The sequence below is a fragment of the Ambystoma mexicanum genome, chromosome 2p (genome assembly GCF_040938575.1).
Source record: "Ambystoma mexicanum isolate Mex_15411 chromosome 2p, UKY_AmexF1_1, whole genome shotgun sequence".
Taxonomy (NCBI): Eukaryota; Metazoa; Chordata; class Amphibia; order Caudata; family Ambystomatidae; genus Ambystoma; species Ambystoma mexicanum.
In genome coordinates, this window is record NC_090923.1 from 512,858,321 (window position 1) to 512,870,976 (window position 12,656).

General features: G+C 37.7%; 1 protein-coding gene across 4 annotated transcripts in view; it reads right to left on the minus strand.

Moving 5' to 3' along the window:
* Positions 1-12,656, minus strand: part of HRH1 (histamine receptor H1) — a 1,870,597-nt gene that overhangs the window by 1,392,418 nt on the left and 465,523 nt on the right. For all 4 annotated transcript variants that reach the window (XM_069643929.1, XM_069643927.1, XM_069643928.1 and 1 more), the window contains one exon: positions 7,442-7,487. The gene's annotated coding sequence lies outside the window, so the exon portion shown is untranslated. The remainder of the gene's footprint in view (positions 1-7,441; positions 7,488-12,656) is intronic.

The following is a 12,656-nucleotide window of genomic DNA, read 5'->3' on the forward strand; positions in this document are numbered from 1 at the left end:
GTGTTTAATCTTGCACCCAAATATAGCTGCATTCAGTCTTGTACCCTAACCTTGCGGTGTTCAGTCTTTTACTCATTTTACACTGTTAGGTGTAGGCCTCTCTCCCACTGTACAGGCTTCTCGAGTCTAGCTGTGCTTAGTCTTGTACCCAAACCCGTTTAGACTAACTTGACACACCTCTAGAGGGGAACAAACCGTGATAGTATTGTACCAATCCCCACTAATACCTCAGAGAACAACATAGAAAGCTACCGAATTGAGTCCTAGACCACCCGACAACCGTACGTGCAGTTCCCCCAACCCCACCGGACAATGCCCCCTAGAATAAATACCCACCCTACCTGAAGAACAGACAGCACCAATAAAGCACCCAAACCAAACAGCGATAGAGGAATCACCAATACTGCCCTAGCACTAGATATTACAGTCGACCACTTGACCCGTTATCTCGGCACCGAGCACCAAAATGCCCCGGAACAGGAATGGGCACCGAGAAAGAACACAAGATCATTTCACAATGGACATGGACACACAAACCCAACTTACCCCAGCTGTAACAGCCTCAAATGCAGGAAACACCCCGCCAAAAACAGATAGGATAAGAACAAACTTCAAAAGAGAAAAATCCTTTTATCTCACACCATACCTCGCAGCAACCCCAGAACCTGGATATCCCAATGACACTGAGAAAAGAATTGTCAGAGACAGCCAGAAAAAAGACAGGAGCACCCAAGAAGAGGGTGGGAAAACCCCAACCCCATCACACATACATCACAAGAACAGAAGGGCACCACCAACACCCACGGCACGCCAGACAAAACGACGACGTACTAATGACCAACAACCCAACCATTATCCTAATGGACCGATTCAATGAAGAAGAAGCCTTTGCTGATCTTCAACTAATCTGCAGGAATAGGGAAGCACCGCTATTAAACAGTGAAGCTTTTAATCTAGCAGACCGCTTCAATGAAGATGCAGCCCTCACTGACCCTCATCCTCATGCATTCAACGCCATTACGGATGCACTGCAACCAAAAAACTGCAAACCAAAACAAGGAACAACTAATAAACAAAACCACACCAAAATGATCCATTGCAATTTAATCAATGCAAGGTTAATGTCCAAACATGCCACTGACATATACAATCTCCTTTGCAATGGATCGATCGACATCCTATTTGTAACAGAAACATGGCTAGACGACAACTACAAGATCACCCTCAACACCTGCATGCCTGAAAACTTCAAATGCGTCCAAACAAAAAGATAAACCAAAAGAGGAGGCGGGGGACTGGCAATCATCCAAACCTGGCTATCAAAGTGGAAGACCAACTAAACATTGATAAATGCAAATACTTAATCGTGCACCTATCAGTAAACCCCAAAACAAACCTAAAATTCATACTGATATACAGACCATCAATCTGCAATGCAACCTTTGTAGATTCCATCACAGAAGCAATCACGATCCTAGCCATCAAACACAACCACCAGATCATCCTAAGAGATTTCAACATTTGGTTCCAAGAAGAAACCACAACCACCAAAAAATCTCTAGCCAGCCAACTAGCAGCAATGAATCTACAACAACTAGTCAAAGGAGCAACCCACTTGGCAGGGCATACACTGGACGCAATCCTTGCGAACAAAGAACTCCTTACCACGTCACCCCGAATAATAATTCTCTGGAGCGACCACCTCATTATTCCCTTCGTAATCAAAATTACCACTCCAGCAAATAGGCAACAAGACAAACCAATGAACACCATGATAAGAAATTGGAGAACCATCAAAAACTCCAACCTAATTGAACTCATGGAACACAGCAAACCGCAACCAACATTTTTGGAATAAGCAGACCTGGACAAAAAAGTAGCCCTGCTACACTCCTGGATTGTAACAACTATCGTCAATATCGCCAAAGAAAAAACATTCACTCCTCATAAAAGAGCAAAGGCAAAATGGTTCACCCCACTACTCAGCAACATGAAAAGATAAAAATGAAGACTAGAACTAGATTGGAGAACAAAAAAAACACTGCGATGAAACTGAACTTCCTGCAACACAACCGCGCATACAAAAGGGAAATACAAAGTGAAGAGGAAACACTACGACAACTGAATCTTAGAAGCACCAAACACCCAAAAATAACTCTTCAAAATCATAAATGTAATAAAAAATCCAACAGGCTGCAACAACACACCAATTCCGTTGACGTAACTATGCAATGATCTAGCAGACCACTTCAAAAACAAAATCATCAACATCCAACCAACCATACAAAGTAGACCACCTAATCATACTGAGATCCCTACCTACCCCCAGGAGGAACATCCAAACAAACTGCAAAGCTTTCCCGAAATATCAGCAGAGAATTTCGTCAAACTGGTAAATCAAAGCAACAACTCAGGCTCTGCTTAGGACCTCTGCCACCCAGACATATACAAATCAATTATTAAACAAGGAACTCCCATGGAATACCACAGGAACGTCCTCAAACTTGCAATCGCAACAGGGAAAGTGCCACAAGCCTTCAAATAAGCAATACATCATGCCAATACTCAAAGATACAGTGGGAACCACAGAGGACAGCTCCAACTACAGAGCTATTTCTACCATCCCGTACACAGCCAAGCTGCTATAAATGTACATATTCAAAACAACCCAAGAATGTATAGACGATCACTGCCTACTAGAGCAGGTACAAGTTGGTTTCAGAGTAATTAGAGGAACAGAATCAGCTCTTCTCTCAATATGGGACGACCTAAAAATAAAAGAAGACTCGGTAAACCGGACTGCCTTAATACTTCTGGACCTATCTGCAGCATTCAACACAGTTAATCACGACATTGTCATAACGAGATTAGAAGGACTCGGAATAACAGACACCGCCCTACTGTGGATAAAATCCTTCCTAACAAACAGAACGGAAACCGTATGGATGAAACCTTTCAAATCCATCCCGAGTGACTCCACATGTGGAGTACCTCAAGGATCATCCTTCTCCCCGCTATTGTTCAACATCTACCTATCTCTACTAATCAAAATCGTCAAAGGTCACAGCCTCACCTGCTACAACTATGTAGACGACAAACAAATAATCTTCAAAACACAAGACACTCAAGAAATAAACTCAGTGCTAGAAAACTGCCTTTGTGGTGTATTCAACTGGATTAACTCCAACTACCTCAAAATCAACCCAGGCAAAACAGAAATAATGATTGTCATAAAAAATGGAGGTGAAAACCACTTCATCCCTTGGACAAGGGAACTTTAACCAAGCCCAGCACCTTCACCGACTGTAACAAACCTGGGGGTCCTGATGGACAATAATCTCACCCTAGGGCCACAAGTAAACACTCTACTCAAGAAATGCTTCTTTCTGCTGCGAGCAGCAAAAAGGATTCTAATGTTCCTATCATTTGCCAACAAAACAACCATCATCATTGCTCTCATCATGTCCAGAGTAGACTACGCCAATATCCTATACCTGGGTATGCCAGAACAACTTCTAAAAAAACTACAGTGCATACAAAATGTGGCAGCTAGATTGCTTCTCAAACTACCCCGAAGAGAACACATCACACTTGCGCTAAAAACACTACATTGGCTACCGATAAAACAACAAATACAATCCAAAACAATGTGCATCACGCACAGAGCCGTACACAAACAAGGCGCTGAGTTCCTAAGAGACAAACTGCGCCTACATCATCCAACAAGAATGCTCAGATCAAGCAACGACATCTGCCTGGAACCGAACACTACAATAAAAGAAAACTTGGAGGATCATCTTTCTCTCACTTGGCACAGAAAACTTGGAATTTAGGAAGCTAAACACCGAATGCATTGCAAGACCAAGACAGAAGTACTAGGACGAATCATCAATAGCGCCCTCAAAGAATAGGGAACACCCATCCCCTAACTCAGAAACCGGAAGGTGAGGAATAGACATGCCCAATCACATTATACAAAGCTCATTAGGATACAGATGGGAACGCGCTGAGCCATCACACAAGCAACAACGGAATAATAGACTTTAAGGAAGATACCCCTCGACACTCCGAATGACTAACTGAGAGATAGCCATGATAGGAGGACACTATAGACTGAATCCATAGGCTGACCAAGAGGAGCGCACTAGGATGACTCATCAATAGCATCCTGTCCCTGAACCACACATAGCTCCAACAGTCCAATGTCACATTAGATAGCAAGGAAATAGGGAACCCCCACACTCAGCTCCCACAATAGAGGGATGGAAATTAGACATACCTAATCAGACTATACAATGCTCATTGAATACAGCCGGGACTGTGCCGCATCATCCCACACTACAGCCAGACAGCCCAGCCAGACAGCCAATAAGAAATCAGTAAACAACCCCTCCCACAGGAATACAACTCAAACTAGAACCAGGATACAGAACCCACTAACTCTACTCTCAACTCTCTGCATACCCAACCCACCCAAAACTCACACAACCATCTCTCACCCAGGCTACTCCTCCTTTTATTAGAAAATCACAACACCATGTTTCTATTTTGGATGAATGGAGTGGCATCCTATGTGTTCTAAATTGATAGCGCTGATTTTTTAACCTGCAGAATTCTGATGCAAATCATTTTAGCCTGCACTTAAATCTTATGCACATAGACTAGAAATTCATACCCCCACATTTACACAGGGGGACTGTGATGTAAATATACATATTATTATTATTTATTTATGTGTATATGGTTTATATAAACCTTTACAAAATAGAAATTGCATAGAAAAATAGAAAATCACATAATAGATATTACATAAACAACCAGTTTAAAATCACCAATGTTAAATAATCATCTGAATTTTCCTAAAATCTTAGTTTCATAAAATTCAAGTTTTATAAATCAAAGTTAGTATAACATTTCATGAAAGTGCACAGAAGTTCTTTAAAAAAGCTATGATTCTAAGTTTCAATACCGTTGGGTTATTATGTTGAATCTGAAACCATAACAAATCCCTGTCCACACAGTGCAGGTGTCTAATGAATTGCTCAAAATATCGTATTCGTTCCTTCAGTAGTGCAGGGCATAACAGAATTAGGTGCAACAGGGTTTCTTCAACCCCTTCTTTTTTGCAATATTTACACCAGCTCCACTCATCTTTTAACATATTCCATCTTTTTAAAACATAGTTAGTTTTAAGAACATCAAAACGGAATCTCATAAAAGTATTTCTAAAATTTCTTGACGGATATTTTTCCTAATAACATTCCAATCGTGGTTTGAGTTTCCAGCATGAATATACTTCATTTGTTGTTTTCGATTGTGCTACTGCATCAATCGTCAGTTGCCAATCATTACATTTCAAGATGTTTTTTACTTTCAATGGATTATTTACCAGCAGCTCAAACGATATACCTGCATTCCCCAGTATTTGTTCAGTGTCTTCTTTCAATTCTGTACAAAAGACATTTGGTGCATCCTTCCCCGCTAATTTATATAGAGAATTGATGTTTGTGAGTGAGCATTTTCTCCATAATAGTATTTTTTTCCAAGCAATAATGGATCTCAGAGACTGTAAACCAAATTCATATCTGATTACTTCGATTGAAATATTCTTGGGTATGAAGTATAAAACCCCTTTCCAAATGACCCTTTCCAGTTTTTTATCAAATCAGTATTTTCCAGCTCATAAATTTCTAGACCATATACCAATTTAGGGATACATAACATGATGTAAAATTGTTTTAACGGTATAGCTGTAAATCTCCCAAATTTCGCATCAAATTTACGCATCTGTCTTAAAATCTTGTCAGCTTTAGTTCCTAACAGTCTTTTCACCATCACCATAGAGCTATTACCTACAAAATGATATCCTAGATATACTTATATGAATGCAATTTTTCTTTGCAACCCTTCTATGGTACCATTACTTGTTTTTGATACTGGAGAAAATAAAATGTTTTGGACTGGTTATCTATTGAATGAAGTTTATTTGATGTAAAGGTTAACTGAAAAAAAATGTTTATACTGGCCAATAAGTGTCATTATGAACATACAAGTAATCGCTGCTTACAGGTGGCCTGATATCATTTAGCATTAGATTTGTTAGACATTGTATTAATAGTTCTGTCGTGGGACTCTGCGCATTATAGTAAGTGAGATTGTTTCCGGCAGTTTAACCGGGTAAATGATCCCAGTAAAGTATGCATTGATTACTTGTGGTGACTCTCCCTGCATAAAGTAAAGGGATCACCTTTGATTCATTTATTTAAATAAATGTGAGCTATAATCAAAAATCATCTTTCTTGTCAAAGAATTGGGGGGTGGGACTGTATACCAAGGAGCATTAAACAGGTTGTGCCCGCTTAGTGAAACAACAATATATTAACCAATATATTGTATAATGTATTCAGTATGAACCTGGGTTAGTCTTCATTAAAATCAGCATATGATCTCCAGCTTTACCCTTACATAGAGTACAGTAGTCTCTTCATCACCTCAAAGTTATGGCTTCCACAGATAACTGCGGCTAAAATGAAATACATAATGATATGACATGGCATTTATAACGTGCCTAAACACAAGTGTTTCAAGGCACGTTATAAAGGTCATAAGGGTATTTGCTTTCTTTTAGCACACTCTGTATTGAAAAGATCAATAAAGGTTCTTTGATCCATTTATACAGTATGTCTTTTTATTGTCTATTTTTATAACTGAAAAGTTGGTCCTAAAAAGGACAGTTTTAGGGGGTAAGGAAAAAAGAGGTAGGAACTGGGAAGGGAAAAACACTAGGATTCATACGTATAACAAAAATTCTCCCATTTTATATTTTGTACATTTGTTTCTGTTTTATTTTCTAAAGAATGTGGTAAAAAATAATGACACTCAAAAATATACCTAGCATTGGCAATTGGCCATATGTTCTAAAAGAGCCTTGCCCCAAGCGTCTAGGGTGCCAACTAACACCTCGATCAAGCTATATCAGGTTTTGCACATGACGAAAAATTTGAAAGAACAGATGCAGGCAGGATAGACTGAGGTTGGGTGTTAGTTGGTGGAAAATAGCTGGTAATTGAATTGGAAATCTGTGGCACAGATGACAAATACTGCTGTACTGATCTTCTTCCATGTAATTTGACCTTATGTTTCACATGAGTCTTCCAATAGGATTCATCCACTTCATCCCAATGAACACGGACAAGATGTTTAATTAACATTGATGTCCCCAAATTATCTGACGGCTTGGATTAAGGTCCACTCTACAAAACATTACAGCAGAAATTACATATGACCTCCTTGATCTCCTTTTTGATGTGTTATTACACAGAAATATTGCCAACTGTCAGCTACTTTTTTTGTGCACATTGCTTCTTCCATGACGGCAAAGCTGAAGCCACCCATATATATGCCCACTATACATATATATCATAGTTATCAAATGTCTTACCTAATACCAGCATATGTGTTGTCTTCTTTCTTGAATATTAGTAACTCTGAAACAGAATGAAATGTATTTCATAATAAAATAAAACAAGAATATTGTTTTTTTTTCATAATGGTACTAAGTGAATACTGAATATATTCCTAATCATGCTACAGAGGAAAATTACTTCTTGGTGGAGAGAAAAATAACCTCTATTCACTTCTTTAAAATATCTAACTATATATATATATGTATATATATATATATATATATATATATATATATATATATATATATATATATATATATATATATATATATATATATATATAGAGAGAGAGAGAGAGAGAGAGAGAGAGAGAAATGATATACTATCTCACTTTCTACAAGTATATCTATATAACAGGTCAAATACAAATGTGAACATTTGTATAAAATAAACATTGTGTTGAAGAAACTTAAAAGAATAACACTTTCAAAGAGAAGAGCTATCTGCAGTATAGTATAAGAAGAATACATACTGTATGATTACTTCAACTACACTAACCATTTAGGTAACTACAAACTTGGTTTTGCATCAGCAAATTCTAAATAGAATTGCTCACAATGTCAATAGTTTGTGCACCTATAAAGGCATTTCACTACAATGAAGATATATTACAATACTGTACAAACATGATCTAATATTAAATGACAAATTTGCAGATTAATTTATGCAACCTAAACTTGGAAACTAAGACATTTAACCTAACTATGGGGGTCATTATGAGTTTGGAGGCAGACATGGCGCTGTTAGCGCCATGGCTGTCTCCAAACGTGGGTCCGGGTCCGATCTCACTGAATGGGGACTTACCAGGACATTCCGACCTATGCGGACCCGGTAAGTCCCTATTCAGTAAACCATTCCCCATTTGAGCCCCCATAGGGCTCAATGGGAATGGGGAAGGCGTTAATAACGGGCCTGCAAATTGAGGGCCCGTTATTAGCTCCAAGGTCCCTTAACGGGTCCCGCAAAGAACGGCTGGTCAGACCAGCTGTTCCTGCTGGGAGCTGCTAAGGGACCTTGGAATATGACGGTAGGGGCTTAACGGCACCGTTATCCTTAACAGTGCCGATAAGCCCCTGCAACCATACTCGTAATGACCCCCTATTTCTTCAGTTTTGCAAATAAATGTATACAGACATGCCAATATTGTAACATTATTTTGAACATAAATCTTTTTAAAGTATAGTCATACCAATATGTAAAAAACCTTTCTGTGTGTTAACATATTAACACTTAGCAAAGCTATACTAAGAACCTAACAGATGTCATTTCCATACTTATTGTAAAATCTCTGTGCATCCTTTGTTTGGCCACATACACCCACAAAAGTTAATAATGACATTTCAAAATGGACACATCATGTTTGAAAGTTTTACAAACTGGGATTTATTATTTAAACTTCTATTTGCACACATAGTTGTGCACAGTGTGGAATACTTTTTTATGAAATCAAACTTCATTTTAAAATATAAAAATGATGCCTACATGACCATTACAAAAGTTTTTTATTTTTATTTGGGGTGCGTCCTTTTTGTTGGGCCACCTACACACTTAAGAAGGAAATGACAATTTTGTATAAACAACTACAAAAAAAACATCCATGGTGTAATTACTCAATACAGTGTACGACATTTCTGAAAATGTACACAATGGAAACAGAACATCTTTAAACATTGAACAAACTAACACTTAAAGTAAGCTGTTTTCATAATTGAATTGGAATACTTCATTAAAACTTTGTGTGCGTCACTATTTTGACCACCAACACACATAAGAAGTAAACACAGCCTGATCATGACTTTGGCAGTAACGCTGGCGCTATTACCTCTGGCGGTATTAGCCCTACCACCGAACTTCCCGGCGCTAATAGTGCCGGATCACGAGTTTGGCGGTAATGTAATTCCTCATTCCCCATTAAGCCCATTCGGGAATGCCCCATTCCCCATTGGGCTCAATGGGGAAAATTCGTGCTCTTACCGCCGGCGGATTTCCTGCCGGCGGTAATAGCGTGAATTTTCGGCGGATTTCCCCCCAGCCAAGAGCTGGGGCGAAATCCGCCGAAGTCCTGATTTGGCGGAACCTTAAATCCAGCGGTAATAGCGCTACCGCCGGATTTAAGGGTTACCGCCAAAGTCGTGATGAGGCCCACCTACATCTTTTCCTAAAACTCTTATTAGTAGGTAGATGGCATTTATTTTATAAACATTGTACTTTATTGTTTTTATATCTACATCCTACTGTTTAGTTATTTCATATGTAAACCGTCATGACCTTCTACACTCCCTAACACTTAACATAATGTAAATGGAACCATTTATGTAACCTAGCACTTACAGGGAACACTTGTACATATTAAACAAATACACTGTCTTACCCAGTAAAACAGATGTAGAAGATTGCAGAATGTTGTTTTCTCTTCTAATGTATATAATCTTAAGGATATTATCTCTACATTTATTTCATACTAATTGTAAAATACATCCTAGTAACACTCCATCTTCTACTTTACATTAAACACATATTACCCTATTTGTCCATTTTGAACTTTCATTTTACATGTTTACATTCACAAAGAATATAAAACATATATTTTAAGCATTCTTTAAACTGTTTGGCAATCTGGCTTGATGTGTGACAATAGAGTCATTACAAACAAACCACTCTACCTCTGTACATGCCCATGTTGCAAAATGTCCACAGTGAATGGATGCCCCCTGCACACATCTTACAAGTTTTCTTACTAATAGAAATTTGACTATTTACTAAATTCATTACTGAAGTGTTAATCTTCCTACCATCTACACTGTATCTTTGAAACATAATCAACACATGCTTATTAAAAACTAGATTGTGCAGCGTTGATTGTAAATTACAACCGCAGTCACTGCATTGCATTTCATGGAATGGAATGCTTTAGTTAGGTCAGAAATAATTTACACTTTTCTGATCAGGGATAGGAACATATACAAATCTTTCAGAAATATCCTGAGTAGTGCAATCTTTATTACATTGTGGACGCATATGATTCCATATGATTCCACTCGTAACTAATGTCTACATACCTATCGACATTGACAGTTTCCTGCACTAATACATTGAAGATAGTCATTAAAGATTATTAACTATCATCCTGTGTCTTTTGTAAAAATTGAATTTGGGATTGACATTGCTGAATGGGTACTGTGCAGGTTTTCATTTACAGATATTTCAAGAAATGCAAGTTCCACAATTAGCTACTTATCTGCTGTGGAAGCAATTTCTTGCATCGATGGTGTCATTTGAAACAACATAAACAAAGCTGCATTAGAATAGTTTTCAACTCCTCTTTCACTACTTAATGTGCAATGAGAGTATGTCATAGTTGAACAACTCTCCAACTCCGGTAGAATAGTAATTGCATATGCAGAGCACAATGGAAATTGTGCTCTTTTCACAAAGGTATCCTTAAAAAGCATGAAACGTGGAGAGGTCCGAGAAATCAAATGCATTTCTTCTACACAATCAATATTTACTTCAACATATTCAATAATTGTACTGTGTCAAAAAGTGTGAAATGCAATCACTCTTCCCAAAGCTCCATTGACTAGACCAATTCATACATTCAACTTCTTTAATATTACTTGTGCATTGATGCACAGATTCAGAACTGGTTCTAGAACCACTGTTTTAGAAAATGAATTCTCTAGTTGAACTCATCAAGATGTTGCTCTCTTATCCAACTCTAATGGCATAGCATGTCCATCTAAAACATCACACAATTTTATCTCCACGATATGTTGCTTCTCTGACAGTAGCATTGCAGTGTTAAACATGTTATACTCTGTAAGTGTGCACATCAAAGCAACACAAGAAATCTTTCTTTCCTGTAGAGTCAACATGACATCAGACAGACTGAAATCTGTATGAAACATGTTACAAATCAGTCTTCCCTTCAAGACTGCTTTCATATTCTCCTCAAGAATACCTTTACATATCTTATTAAGCATTTCTGCATACTCTAAGTCTGCAGATTGCCTCATATTAATGGTACGTTCCTGGAATTAAAAACAATTCCAAAAGTTAAAATTACCAATACTTCCAATCATGTTTTGACTACCCCTAGTTGACATTTGACAGGAGGCAATTGTAACAAATCTCCAAAAACAATTACATGTTTGCTTCCAAACAAAACCTTGTAGTCAGTTCTCAAAACCTCTTGCATTCACACGTGAATGAAAGCTTGCATCAAGTTAGAAACCATGTTCACTTCATCTACAATCAAGGTATTTCATTTTCTAAGAATCTTTACTACTTCTTGTGCTGCACTTGATTGAAGTTTTAAATACTATAGTTGGTTTTCATAGTCCACTGGTAGCATCAACAGTCGATGTAAAGTAACACCTCCTACAGTGAATGCTGCTAAACCAGTTGGAGCAGTTATAATACATGACAAAGTGCAATCAGTTACATTTTGGATCATAGGTCTTATTGAATCAAAAAAGATTGACATGTTCCTGCATGTCCACTAACATATAACAATACGGGTTTGTATTGGACACAAAAACATTCATTTTAGTTGTGCTCTAAATCATGAAAGAACCTATCTTTGATTTTATAAAAAAAACTCTTTTTGTTCTATATTAAGTTTACTATTTCATCATAATTTGCATCTGCAACTTTAGTTTGTTGCATTGCACTTTCTACTTCTTCCATGCCATGTCAACATCAGCATGAATAATTGGCGCACCAATTATTGACTTCCTACTACATAATCTTGTCTTCCCTCAGGAGTCTCTTTTGCCAATTCAGCTGCCAAAAGTTCGTCTTGACATAATTATGTCTCCAGTAACTTCAGGTACTGTTCAAATGTGTGATATGTGATTAAGCTTTTTGTTTTTGCAAAAATTGATTCTTTAAATGCTTCAAAACCTCAAAGCAAATCACCATCTGCATGCCATGGGAAGAACAACTGAAAAAGACAAAATGAAATAATTCCCTTTTCTCTGCAGCAAGACAGTTTGATAAGACTTCTCATGTCTCACTAGACAACCAGTAAAACCATGTACTTTAAACCGTCCTCTGTCACTGTTTGGTTCAATATTTCAATATGAATAGCGTTCTGCTACTTCATATAACCAAAGATCCTCCAACACTACAGATTGATTTAGATAATATGTATCAATCAAGTTAGTTTCCAGAGTCGTGTCCTATCAG